We start from the raw sequence: 14,691 nt of genomic DNA on the forward strand, positions 1-14,691 counted from the left end.
CAGACAAAGAAAATGCTCATTTATCCACACTAGATACAACGGCAACGTATGAACTAGACTGCTGTCCCTCATTCACCTACTTTGGTGGCATGGTCTCTCCCTCTACTGTGACTGCCCAAACCCCTGCCCTCTCTTGGTTGAGTGCTTCTAGTTCTTGTAAACAGCCAAGCAGTTTCTTCCGGAGCTCAGCACCGTGGCCCTGGCTGAGAGCCGCTGTCCCTGCCCACGGCACAGACCTCAGCAAGCTGTTTGGCCCATACTTCCTAGGGGCCAGACAAAATCTGGGGCAGTTTCAAATTAATTATCTGAAATTCGAGTTAGGAATCCTAACATATATCTATATTTCATTTCTCCAAAACCCAGTGAGTTAAATCAAACATTGCTCATTTAGAAGTTTCTTGAACGTAAGGTAAGAAGGGGCAAAAATCGTACCATTATTTCTGGAAAGAAAAAAAAAAAAACCTAGCATGCAAAACGTTTATTTCAAATCATTTTGGGAAACTGTCTCATGTAATCATGTCTCTTTGCGGACTATTTAAAATATATATATTCTTTGCGGAAAGGCAGTATTATGCACAGTTTATTATATTTCAAACCCCACCCTTCCAAGTCTAGAATTTGTAAACATACCACTCAATCAGACCACACAATGAAGTAACCGGACAAAACTGAAAAGGATTCTTAGGAGAATCTTTCGTCCTCAGAGAATTAAAGCCACTTACTTTGTCTTAAGGAAATCACCTGTATTACTAACGCCGTGAAAAAAGCACATTGGCTCAGCTCCCAATTACGCAAGTCCTTTGTTCGCTGGCTTCATCTAAATCCTCAGTTCCACATTTGGATATTTTAGACAGCTTTCTCTTCCGCGAAGAAATTGCAAAGGCCACAGATCCTAAAAATGTTCCCAGCTTGAGTGTTTACAACCAGTGAAGACCATTGTGTTTCAGCCAGTCTTCCGAGTGAGGCTGTCAGAGGCGTGGATGAAAAGTATTCCTCCCCATGATAAGCCAATTTCTCCTCCCCTTGGAAATTAGTCACTGAGTAACCTCAGCTCACATCCAACCACAGGCTACCTCACGGGTGACTCAGGCCTTTAACAATTGCTTACATGGAAAACACAGACCAACGAACAAACTCCGAGAGGCCTAGGTAAATGGGTTAACAGTGAAGGAGCTACTACAAACTAGATTTGACGCAGGCAAACAGGCTCCTTCACAAACAGACAACCCGCCACCACAAAGCCGGCAGAAAACCCAGTATGCTCGTGACCACACTGGGCCACCTCTCAGATTGTGTGCTGCCGGGAAAATCTAGATAGACCAGCGCCCAACACTCATCCCGCGGCCAGACTTTTGAAGTCGGCGGACTGGCGGGCGAAGGAAACGTGAGCCTCTCCCCCTGGTTTAGACCAGCCGAAAGAAAACAGCAGGTGATTAAGGAGGCTGTCTATTAATGAACCAGCCTGGTTTTACCAAGCTGAACTTTGGGTGGCAGCCAGGCACCAGCCCCACATCGCCCCACGCAAGCAACGACTGCCATCACTTCGGGCAACATACCTGGAAGGAGAGGGAGAGAAAGATGGGGAGGGCAGCCAACGCTGCGCCAAGAGGGGATTCGAGAAAGGAAGCCAGAGCCCTTGAGCCCCACCCTCTACAAGGCGGAAGAGGAGAGGCCCGGAGCCGTCTCCAGGGACCCCCCCCCCCTTCGGCAACTGATGTCAGTGCAGCTGTTCCCTCGCAGGGGAGCGGGCCCAAGAAGGTGTGTGTTCCGGACAAGAAGTGGCTTGTGCAGTGCTGAGCAGAGGACAGGTATTAACGCGGTACTAACAAAAGGTGAGGGAGGAAAAGCATTTCCTTAGCTCGCAGGTAGGTAGGCTCTGTTTCATCACCACCATGCTTTCTGAGCCCTCGGGGACCGAGGGGAGCAGCTGCCCGGGTGGGAAGCCAGCGACCAGAAACTCGCAGCCCTGGGCTTGGAAGCCCCGCTGGCCTCGCGCCACACCCCACGACCACGCTCTGGGAAGCCTGTGCATTTTTCAAACATTTTTAAGGCTTTGCAAGGCTGTTCTTGCTGACCCAGAGAATTCCATGACGTCTCTCAGGTTCAACTCCCGGCAGCGTGGCAGGCTTTCTCAAACAACTGTTTACTGCCGTCCCAAGGCTTTGTGGTTCTTAAGGGAGAGGGGAGCACACGACACTGGGCACATGACACCGCCACCCTCCCAAGATGTCTCATTAGAAACAATATTTGGACGAAGTGGTTGTAACAGATGCCACCGAAGAGGTCGGAAAGGAGGAGAAGGAATGTGAACAGCCTTGTTTTGCTTTTTAATCTCATCAGCTAGGGTTTGGTGTTTCTCACTCACGTCCAGGAAGCGCACACCATCACCCCTGACACATCTGGCGTGCATTCGGCAGTATGGGTTTCTTCAGTCAAGCACATGCTTTCCAGGAAGGGGGATGTTGGTGTTGGTGTCCCTTGTCTGATTCAGCCACGATCCCACCCCCTCCACATCCGCAAAGACCCTGTTTTATGGCATAAGACGTCCTAAGCCGCATGGCTCTTGTAAGCATTGACCTGCTGTAACGCACGCAGGACTGCTTGGAAGAATGAATTTAATGCACAGGTCGGGGCCACGCTGCCCCCCGCAGAAAACAGATGCAGGGAGCTCCCACTGCTGATTCACCAAGCGTGTCACGCCTGACTCCACACGGGGGTCCATGCCCGCCACGGCAGGGACAGGTGGCTTCTGTTTGACCCTGCTGCTGTGCATGTCAGGGGGTACAGGGTGAGAGAAGGCCTGGTTGACCTCTCCCCATCTCATCCTTCCTGTCCTGTTCAGAGCAGTTTCTTTTCACTTTCTAAAAGCTTCGGGGCACCGTCTGGAGACTCCTTGCATGGCTTCGTCATTACGAGAGCTGTAACTCCCTGGCAGGAGTCTGAAAGCTGGCCCAGTCCCGCGGTGAATCAGGATGAGTTATGCCCTCTGGTAAGAAGCACGCAGGTCATGCTAGAGGCCGGGGCGGGGGGGGGGAGGGAGGTGACACCATCCTGAGGTCCTAGAACCAGGCTGGCTAATTTCTGAAGCCGTATGCTGGAGCTGGGCAGGAGTCAGCTTCACCTGTCTGGCTCGGGCTCTCCAGAGAACAGCTCATTCAGGCTAACTCACCAGGAAATTTGGCTCAGTCTGGGTGCGGCCAACCACTAATTCCCCGCACGCTGGGTCCTTTCCTCACCAGACCCTCCTCAGCATGACCTACGCTGGGATGCTACCGCCTCTGTGAATTGGTTCTTCCCAGGGTGTACTAAGTGTTCTATCGATTCTCCTTCTTCCTTTCATGAACTGGCACTATAAGCAAAGTGGAAGCAATTTATTATTTTTTTTGACTTAGTATTAAAAAAGAACATGCTAGTAGATATTCAGCATTACCTCAACAGGAAATAATTTTTATGCTCTGGTAAGGCTAACAGGCTCATGAAATTTATTTCTATTTCCTCTCTCACATTCATTTCTTTCTTGGCTTTTTAAAAATTACATATGATAAAAGGAAATCTAAAATGTGCTTATAAGCACGAAGATGGCATTGTGAAGGGAAGTAATTATGATGTCGGAAAATCTCAAGTTCATCTTGCTTACACTGTTAAAATTGGACACACGGTCATTTGTGAGGTCTTAGCGAAACTATTAATGTTTCATTTGATCATAAATGGAATGTCTCCCAGACACGAGACAGACAGACTGTTGCCAAAATTATTTAATTCTCAGGAAAGAGATGGTCCAGTCAGTGGTTAGCTGATGGCTATATTTAAGATGAGCGTTTTCCCACAAATATTTTGACACGGGAAACTCTGCTGAGCTCTCCAGTATAGCAGACCTGGCTGACTTAACACTGTGCCCAACGGTGATTAAAGATCCGAGTCTGGAACAGACTAAAGTAATGTTAGATAAATCATTTAACTTCCAAGCCACAGTCAGTAACTGTGGCGCTCCAGGACAGATAAAAGAAAAATGTGCTCCTCTCACCCATACTCAATCTTGTTTGGGATACTCCTGTATCATCCAGGCCAAGGACAACCTCCTTTTGTACCTAAAATAGTTACAGTTTGTAAAAAGGTATCTTCTTTCTACCACTTGTAACAGATAGTGCGAATAACTTCTCCAGTTTCATTTCCATGTCTCTGTACATCCACTGGGTGCCTGTGTGGACACAGTTCTTTTATACAGGACTCCCTGTTGGAGCTTCTAGATTTGTGGCTAGTGGTAAGTCGTTTCTGTCACCCAAATATAACTTTGCAGTGCCTTCGACTTTATTTTTCCTTTTCTGACTGTTCTCTAAACGCCTGCTTAGCTTGTAAACATGCACTCTGCAATATACAAGACATTGTTCATTGACAACGTTGCTTATTCTATAAAGGATTTTAGATGGTGAGGTACACACGTACACATGAGAATCCCCCGGGAGTCTGCAGCTACATGAGGCTTTCAATTGTGATTTTATATCATGGGCTTCAGAACTCCGTGAAATACATACATTAGGCGTCCCGATCCCCATTTGATTGGTTAGGAAATGGAAGTGTAAGGAGTTAAGAACTTTGCCCAAGGGCGCCTGGCTGGCTCCGTTGGTGCCACATGTGAATCTTGATCTTAGGGTCTTGAGTTTGAGCCCCACGTTGGGTGTAGAGATTACTTAAAATCTTAAAAAAAAAAAAAAAAAGACTTGCTCAATGTCACACGGTGACAAAGCAGAGAAGCAGCAACTTTTCAGCCTTGCCACTGTGCCACTTCTTCTTTCTCAGTGTAAGTGTGAAATCCCGTGTCCTCCAGGACACCCCGCGCTGCTCTGAGCGGAACCCTGCCCCCCGAAGGCTTCCCTGCAGGGACGACTGAGGGTTCATCTGCTTGAGCTCGACCTTCAGTGTGCAGTGTGCTGAATTCATCTGCCTCGCTCTCTGATCCAGATTTTCACAGCAAAGGAAACGAACAGTACACATCTCAGTGCGCTTACGATCTAATCATCCAGACACGCTCTTGATTACTCTTAGGTTTTATCTACTTGCCTCAAAATAAGTTACATGTAGGGGCGCCTGGGTGGCTCAGTTGGTTAAGCATCTGACTCTTGATTTTGGCGCGGGTCACGATCTCAGGGTCATAGGATCGAGCCCCGTGTCGGGCTCCCCACTCAGTCTCGAGTCTGCTTCTCTCCCTCTCCCTCTGCCTCTCCCTGCTCTCTCTCTCTCTCTTTCTCAAGCAAACAAATAAATCTTTTAAAAAAATTTTAGTTACATACATGTTAGTATATGTTTATATACATTACACTCACATATACTTACATATTCTGTATTGCTAATTATCACTATATAGATGTCACTACATCACTAGTTCTGTATGTGCAAACACATACATATGCACGTGTATATGTACACACACACACACACACACACACTTTCATTCGTCACAGATACCCGATTACTTATGGGACAAACTGTCTAGGCAACATTTGGCTAACATTCCTCGCCACTATGCCTCCCATCCCAGTGTCGGGCACCATTTCTGGGGCCACACCTCTCAGAGGCGCAGGGTCGCTGGAAGATGCGCTACAATTCTGTCACTGTATCCTCTGCCCCTCTAACCTTTCATTAGGGAAACCGATCGAGCTGGTTATTTATTACGTGGAAAAAGTAGATACTGCACGATGCAGCTTTAGGATGGTCACAACAGTGTAAGACATTTTATAAAACATGTGTCGGTTTGACGATATAACACCTCCTCACTGTATCTCAACTTCAACAGCAAAGTGATGACAATATGTAGGATTTTAGGCTCTACAGCCGCAGTTAACAATAGATATTTTTCAGTGGAGAAAATGGTGGTGAACAAATCGATGAATGGTGGATGCCAAGCTGGAAACCAAAGGGTCTTTCATTTCCGGTCTGTCACTGTCCTGTCACACCCCAAGACCCCCCTAACACCCAGGGTTCCCTGGTGGGTGTCACCTCTTGGGGTTCACTCTGTGTCCCCCTGCACCTCTCTTTCTTTCCTCACAGCTCTTCTGGAATCCGCCCTGCAGACCCAGGTTATGATTACGGCCCTTCTCACGGCATCACCCCCCTGCCTGCTTTCATGTTAAAGCAGGGCATGAGCCGGCTCTACGACCGAGTAATAGAAAAAACACACGACACAAGGTGAGTTATGTCAGCGGAGCCAGTTTAAAAGGGGATTTTACAGGTAGCCTCTGATGAGAAGTTCTTTAGTTGTGCTGTTATTTTGACCTTGGGCTGAACAATATTAGCTAGTGTGTCAGAAGCAGCAAGGAGCACATAAGGGAAGAGCCCCAGAGGATTACACTGAAGGACAATCATTCACACATGCACCAAGTTCAATTTTCCCTCAAAATAAACACGAAAAAAACAACAATGCAGATCCAGACCAAAACAGCCCGTGTGCCAATTCTTCGGAGGTTCAGAAGAGCCAACTGCTCTCCTCGTAGCAGCAACTTTCAAAACCAGAAGAAGTTCCATGGGTATCCCAGGTGTATTGAGTGTGTGAGCTGAGAACCTGCTCTCGTGTCAGCCTGAAAATAGATGGCATTTGCTGCATAATTATAGAGGCTCACCCATTCTCCCAGTTCTCAGGAGTGATGAAAGAATCTAAAAGGTTTCAGGTTTATAAATTAAATGAATAGACCTTTGAAAAACGCCATCTGTTCTCCTTGGGTTTGACGGGGGTCTGTGGCAAAGAACACAAGAGCACCTGGTCGTTTGGACCAAGCCAGTGGCCCCAAATGCCCCCCATTCGGGGTGTCTTCCCACAGTCCACGCAGCATGGTGGAACCTGCCTTCCAATCCAGGTGTTAACATCAGGTTCACAATATATATAGACCAGACTTCTGGTTTATATATAAACCATGGCATTCTGTGTGTCCATGGAATATTTAGTAGGCATACAAAGCCCGGGGTCAAGGCCAATGAGGGAAAGAGGATCTTTAAGACAGACTTCTTACCTTTCAAGAGCTTACATTCCAGAAGGGATAATGAGGCATGTACATGAATATTCAAAATCAGACAGAGCAAGAATAACTCTGGCAAGTGCTAAATGAGTGCAATACACAAATACTCTGGGAAACTTAGAAGAGTAAGATTCTTCTGGCTGGAGAGTTGAGGAACACCTCTCTGAAGAGGTGAGATTTAAATGAGTCCATAAACCATGAGCAGAATTTCAGGAGAGAGGGAAGAAAAAGGTTGCCTCGTGAGGTAGTCCGGGCAGGAAGGAAGGCACGATTAGAGACAGGGGTGGGTGATGCCAAGTGCCCTGCGGGAACAGGTAGGCCTCTGACCCAAACAGCAAAGGGTTCTCCAGAGTCAGCCTACGTTAGAATCAGCCCGAGCGCTTGCTCAAACACGGATGAATGGGCCCCATGTCCAGAGTGTCTGACAGAGCAGGTCTGAGAGGCTGCATTTTGAACAGGTCTCCAGGTGCTGTTAAGCTGCTGGTCCCCGGAACTAAGAACAACTGGGGAGTGGTCAGCTCACATCAAAATCTCCATTCTACGGTGCATTTGGTTAAATCCTAATTCCGAAAGCTGACCTGATTGAACTTTGGGTGGCGATGATAATTACCTAGAATTTCTCTGGAACTAAATATTTTCCTCTAAATCTGCCCGGAGAAGATGGAAAGATAGCAAGGGAACTATTATGCTTGGAGACTTCCTATTTACCAAATGCTTTCCGAAATTACCTCATGTAATTCCCAGCAGGTTCCCATCAGATAAAGACTGGAATCCCCATTTTACAGATGAGGAACCGGGGCCCAGTGACGTCGAGGGTCCTACCCAAAGGCAAATAACAGGGCCAGGATCTATGTGCCAGAAAAATCTTATACCGTAGCGGTAAGAAATCAGCGTAGAGGCTTGGTCTTCCTGGAACACTCTTCAAAGGCAGGCAGTGGTCACGGATCATAAGATCAGTATTCCTTCCATCTCAAATCAAGTTCAGAAATACCTGAACAGAGTCATCTGTACTGAAGGTTACACAGACACAAGAGAACAGTGACCCAGACCAGACCCTACTATGGTTATCTACGAATGTGGGGAGCAAGCACCTTCCAAATGATGACTCCAGGGTATCCGTGAGCCCCACAAGACTGCTCCATTTCAAAGGAATACCTTCGTGTTTTCAGTTCAAATATCCAGTCAGTCAGCCAGCAAGCCAGTGGACATGGCCCGGCAATCTGAGAGGGTCAGCAAAACCACCACTTCTCCTTATTTGGAGAAATAACAGCCTCCAAGACAAGCAGTTCGGGAGTCGTGCACACCCGAGGCCGGGCTTGGCAGGCCTCTCCGCCCACGCCCTGCCCGGCCTTGCCCTGCTCGACAGCTGGGGGAGGTTAGCCCGCCCCTGCTTCCCCACTCGGTTCCAACACTGCCCACGGCCTTCTCCTCGGAGATGAGCTCCGCTGCCCTGTGTCCCAAGGACGGCCGGACCTGGAGCATTCCTACCCTCGAGGGCAGCCCTGCCATCTGTGTAACTCCCGAGAAACAAACGCAGGGCTACCAGCTCCGTGACCCCATGTAAAGAAGTCACCGTCTAGGTGACCAAGGGCCCACCTCGGGCCAGGGGGTGGACACAGTCCAGTCGTCCCTCCTCCCCAAAAAACACTGAAAGGAAAGAATCCTCTGCACGCAGGAGGCAAGGCAGGTGAACAAAATGCTTTGTCGTCTGCAGAGCATTTCAAAACTCATGACTAGTAGACAGAGCTTTCAACTCACTTCAAGGAGAAATGGGCTCTGGCTTGACCCCAGAGGAGCTCACCTTCCCCCATGGCCCGACCCAAACTCAGTCTTCTTCTTCCTCTTCTCTGTATTATCCTTTCTCTTGTCTTCCTTCTTTGAAAAGCAACATGGCGACACACTTTGTCCCAGAGAGGACAGGAAGATATGGGTGAATAAACAGACAGAGGGAGTTTCTTACAATACTGAGTTCATTCTGATCACCCTCATCCCCAACTCCTCCTTCAATAGACTGCAGTCTCCAAATTGGTTCCCCCATCCCCCAAATTTTTTAAAGGTACAATCCTCCTCATCCATCAGCACTCCTCCCCACCTTGATGGCCAAGGAACAGGGTGGGTTGTAGAGGAATGAGCACTGGGTTATGAATGAAAAGACTGTTTCTCCTCTGAGGATCTCCTCATTTGTGGTCTCACCGCCATGCCCGTGGCTCTGCCTCTGGACTTTTCGGAGCCTCTGGTTCTGCTGCTATGTGGCTTTAGGAATAGCTTCTGTGCTCACCCTCCTAGTTCTGTGAACATCGAGTGAGCCGAATTATTCTTGTATGACTTTGCATGCAGAGAAATGGGATCAGCAAGGATTCTTACGAAAATTGCCCACAAGCGTTCATAGGCTCCTACTCAAATGAGAGCAAAATGAATTGAATGGATAGTAATCACTTTAATATATTCATAGGAGCGTGATGAGAATGACACACTCTCCTTCTGAGATACAAGCGCTCACGGGAAGAAAGAATGGATTCTCAAAGTAGGAACTCCACGCTGAATTATATTCCAAAGACATATCCTTGAGAAAAAGGTTCAGTTATATGCTGTGCACTCCCATGCAAGAAAGTGCTTTTCCTCATTCCCATTCCTGAATTAACTGGCTATTCTGAAGCCAGATCAGGTTAGAGGACAGATTTCCAATCCACTTCATACGGATATGACAAGTATACTCAAATGTCGATTATTTCTAAAAATTATGGGATGGGCGATTACCCACATCTCTGCTTTAGGTCCTTCTCCTTCCCTTCCTATCCTACCACCTAGGAGTACCTCTCCCTGGGAATGAAACATGCCTGTTGCCAGAATAAAAGTTTTAGTTGGTGAGGGTAAGGCTGAACCAATTAGCTAAACAAGTTTCTGGATGCTCTTAGAATTTCAATTACATTGTCCATTCTAGTCCTGTCCCACATTTATATTAAAAATAGTAAAATCTGTGTGCTTTAGGATAGTCCCTTGATAGAAAAACATTTATCTTGCTGTATTGCTCAAAAAATAATTTTTGGTTTTTCTTTCTGTCTCCTTCTCTCTCTCTTTTTTTGGGGGGTGGTATAGCGAAGTGTGGCAATTTATTTTTTTGTTTTCTTGTGAAGTGTGATTTAATGTAAATGTAGAAATGCTGTTATTGAACTTATATGTCAAGATGGCCTTACAGATATGTTCACTGTATGTACACTGAAAATGCAAAAAAAGCTCTGGGTGGTTTTTCTATTATTAAGAGGCACTATTTATAGAAGCACATATCTTTGGATAAAAATTTTCTGTCAAAATTAAAAATATCAGAACACCACATTTGACTCATTTCTTTGCTCTAGTCCCAGAGTGATACTGAACAGAAACTTATTAGCATTTCACTAAATTTCTCCAGATCATTGTTACGAATAATAAAAATACAGAAACATTTTAAAACAACATATTTCAGTCTTAAAATGGTCAGATTAACATAATTATAGCCTTAGGTTGCCAACACTGGCACATTTCTCATTTTCATGAGAATGCAGAGGTTTCCCCCGATCGCAAGCTAATAGGCTCCTTGGTCTAAATATATACAATAAAATCTAAAGCAAATTTCTGAAGCATTAAGATCGGAACCCTGGAGATATCCAGTAAGTAATTTGCACTGCAGTGGAGCAGGATTTTTTGTTTTGCAGTTACACAGCTGCTAGGAAATATATTTTTAGATTTGCTTTTAAAGGCAAGCAAAAATGGTATCCACTGTGTAGCTATGTATCCAGAATGTTCCCTCAGTCCCTACTGCAAGGAGCCCACCATGTACAGAATGTTCTATCAATCGCCTTCCTTCTTGCAAGGCAGTGCAAGGAACAGTTCCCTACAGATTGCCATCCCAGACTAAGCTATCAGACCCTGACCACGACACCCAAGGCTTCGGAAGCTTGCTTTATGAAAAACACGCACTGAAGTTTCAACAGGTCCCTGCTAATTCTGAATTACCTCATCACTGACATCGTTACAATCTCTTACTGCCGTCTGGGTTTTTGTTTGACGGCTCTTCCTGTGATAGCAAGGGCAAATGAAAACGTACAGGTTCAAAGAGTGAAATCAGAACGAGGAAAAGCACGAACTTGGATTTCACAGGAAAAGAAAACAAATGTTAAGAAAGAAATCAAGGACATGTGTCGATCAACCAACGGAGAGAAACATATTTCCTGTATTTCAGGGAGATGGAGTGAGTTAGCGCTGCCCCAACAAGGAGAAGGCATCCTCCAGCTTAAACGTACACGGGATAGTCACACCTTTTATCTGGAGAGGCCTCGAATAAATAAATCTGCACAGAAATGATTTCATGAACAGCTCTTCTTTTGTGCCAAAAAACAAGGTGTTGGAGTTCTTGAGAACGCTTAAACAAGAATTAGTTTTGAATCTGATGTCGAAATGGCTTATTTTTCTCAATGACACAATCTTTAGTGACGTTTTGCTCTGTCTTCACAAGCCCCTGACTTGTCTTTTGTCTTAAAACCTTGGTTTTTTTGTTTTTTTTTTTTTTAAGATTTTACTTATTTGACGGAGAGACACAGCGAGAGAGGGAACACAAGCATGGGGAGTGGGAGAGGGAGAAGCAGGCTTCCTGCTGAGCAGGGAGCCCGATGCGGGGCTCGATCCCAGAACGCTGGGATCATAACCTGAGCCGAAGGCAGACGCTTAATGGCTGAGCCACTCAGGCGCCCCAAAACCTCGGTTTTTATGCCTCACTCAATAACAAGATACTATTCATCACTTTGGCCATTTCCTCACAACAACTGTGCTGTTACCCACTTAATGGTACCCAATTTTAAACTGACTTTTTTTTTTTAACTTATTGTGATGAAGCAGTAATATTCATGCTCTCAAGTTCTTTGTGCTACGTACCTCTCTGATACTCATGAAGACATTATATAATTATTAAAATCTAAAAACCTGTTTTTCTACATGCCACCGAAAATCACCAGTTCCGAGTGAAAAACAACCTTGGAAGTCATCCGAGCAGTGATACGTTAACGTTTCAGAGTCATGGCAGGAGCCATTTTCCTTAGCAAAGAGGCTGACTTTTAAAAATAATGTTATAATACTACACAAGCCTTTTAAGCCAATATGTATTGTTTTATTCAAAGCATCTCATAATTTGAAGCAGCTGCTGTTTTTCAGTTGACTTGATGGCTTATTCTCCTTCCATAAAAATATTGGATCATCTAAATCTGGTTAGTTCAAAATCCATTTATTTTTGGTCCAGGCCCATGCATTTCCAATTAATGAGCTCTGGTCCCACTATAGACATTGTGCTGCTACGGAGAGGAGATGAAGCCCAGCTCTATTCATCAACAATGGCTGGCTATGAGAAGTCAGACAGCGTTCTCCGAAATCAATCAAGTGGGACCCAGAGGGCCCTCACAAGGAAGGCAGGGAAGTGCTGGAGATGCATAAAGGGCTGGCCTGAGGGACAGGTGGGGTGGGCTCCAGCCCTGTGTTTGTCCCATCCTTATTTTGTGATCTTCTCACCCCAAGTCATTCCAACCCCGCGAGGCTAGTCTCACCGGCAGGGGAATGGGTTTACAAGATGACGCGTAGGACCTTCCTTCCACCTCTGAAACCCCATGATTCTAAATAAGCCAGGCCTGTTTCTTGGGGTTGAACCAACTACCAGGTACGTCCTCAGTCACAAATCTACAGCAGCAGACAGTCTTGCTCCTGCAAATTACGTGCAAGCAGAGGACTCGTCGACCTGACGGGGAGAAAAGCAGAGCAGAGAGGAAACATCTTACCGCCAGTTGCTATGTACCTTAAAAACATTTGTCTTCTCCGTAAAAAAACTAATGTGTGCTCCCCCCCCAAAAAAAAATTTTAAATAAAAGCAGCACACCCTCACCTAAGAAATTTTAGAAAAAGTGTAAAGAGAAGAACAGTCATCTGGAAGCCTCTACAGGGCAAGATCGTGCAGAGGGAGCCTGCGTGGACGGGATCGGAAACAACTCCCTAGAGTCTGGGTTACCCCTATGGGGACCCACAGAAAAGACAGAAAAGCCAAACCCCAGGAAGAAAACGGCATGTAGGTGCAAGGGTTACAACCTGGAAAGATGAGGACATATGCTCCCAGTCAAAGGCAATTTCCGCTAACATCTGTATTTACAAGAGCCCAGAAGGGGGATGTGGTTTGGATAACAAGGGGCAGGGAGTGTGGGGTAAACCTCTCCCGAACTCTCCAGCACCGGCTCAGAACTCTTTGGGGATGACCGCACTAAAGGGAGGTCCTGTTCCAATGGACTTTGAGTTGAGTTGGCTGGTTCGCCAGCCCTGGATTTTACGCAGAAATGGGGCCGGGCGCTGGCTGTGATGGTCCTGAAGCCCAAGTGCAGGGCTGTGATGGGCAGCTGCAAGTCCTGTTGATACTGTTGGCCATAATTACTTTGCATCACAAATCACCGGGTATTTCTGTGGCTGAGTGGATGCCTCCGTCCCGGGAGCCCCGGTCCCTGGTCCTGAGTGGGCTCCGCTGGCTGCTTGGACTCCAGCAACCCTCCACCTGCAACGTTACTCGGTGTTCTTCCTGTCCTCCCCCCACAGCTCTGCCGAAAGCTGACAGGCTGTAGCCTGACATGCAGGCAGCTCTCCATTCAAAGACACTTTCTCGCTTCCAGATCAAGCTCACGAAGAAGTTCCCCGCTCTGGGTCCATGAAAGCAGCTTTCCGGTGACACAGCACATGAAGTGAAGAAGGACGGCGCAAAGAGGGAAGGGTAGTTTGCCTAAAACTCCCCCCACTCTAGCCACTGTTTACCGTTCTCGCTTCACGCTGAGGAAGTTGTCAACAGGTCTCTGGAAAGACAACCAGTCTGATACTAGGTTTTGGGTGCTACACGTCTCAACCAACCAACCAACCAAACCAAACCAAACCAAACAAACCACCTTCCAAAAGTGTACAAAATAATTTATCTTGAATCAAAAAAGCATTGCTTATTTGTAATTATTACTTTCAAATGAAGTTGTCTGTATCTGACTCCAGACTTAAAGCTCTTAGCTACCGGTAAGAGAGTTGGCCTGGATTCGAACTCCAGCTTTGCTACTTGCTAGGGTGTGATCTTGCTACTTAATTTTTTGGCCTCAGTTTTCCAATCAAAAAAATGGGTCTAACTGTACCAATGAAGTCGAGTTATTCTGACGACTGTATGAAATAATATATGTTACCAAGACCACATTAGGTAACAACTTTTCATGCATATGAACTCATCTCCGAGTTGGGATAAAGATATCCACAGGGATACGGATAAGCAGATCCACGCACACGTGAACCTTTCAAGGGAAACAGCCTGATTTAAAAGGACACTGCTCTATCGAATTCCTTTTTAAAAAAATGCAAAATATTGTGACCTAACTATTGCAAGAATAAGACAAAATAGTCATCTCCAGTGCATATAATTTTTGCCAAAGCCTTTTTTCAAGCAGTCATTAAGCCTGACAAAACAGGATTATATCTGTTATATAAAACTGTAGAAGTTTTAAATGTGACTCATAAAGCTTACAATGATTATTTCTTTTAAAAAAGTCAAAACCGAGACACAGCAGCTATTTGTAATTTAAAATTGAAAGTGCTTTTCACACGGAAAAAACAACAAATAATTTTCCCCAGGGTGCTGAAGGACACATACTCAGGT

The 14,691-nt window shown here is 46.0% G+C and overlaps 1 protein-coding gene across 23 annotated transcripts in view; it reads right to left on the reverse strand.

Annotated features, from left to right (window-relative positions):
• The window catches only part of KIAA1217 (KIAA1217 ortholog), a 455,000-nt gene that overhangs the window by 67,577 nt on the left and 372,732 nt on the right, over positions 1 to 14,691 (reverse strand). For 6 of the 23 annotated variants that reach the window (XM_048219312.2, XM_048219309.2, XM_048219308.2 and 3 more), the window contains exon 1: positions 723 to 12,733. The exons of the other annotated variants lie outside the window; for them this stretch is intronic. The gene's annotated coding sequence lies outside the window, so the exon portion shown is untranslated. Of the gene's footprint in view, positions 1 to 722; positions 12,734 to 14,691 lie in introns of those variants that run through there. 23 annotated transcript variants of the gene reach the window in all.

Source organism: Ursus arctos, unplaced genomic scaffold (genome assembly GCF_023065955.2).
Source record: "Ursus arctos isolate Adak ecotype North America unplaced genomic scaffold, UrsArc2.0 scaffold_30, whole genome shotgun sequence".
Classification (NCBI taxonomy): domain Eukaryota; kingdom Metazoa; phylum Chordata; class Mammalia; order Carnivora; family Ursidae; genus Ursus; species Ursus arctos.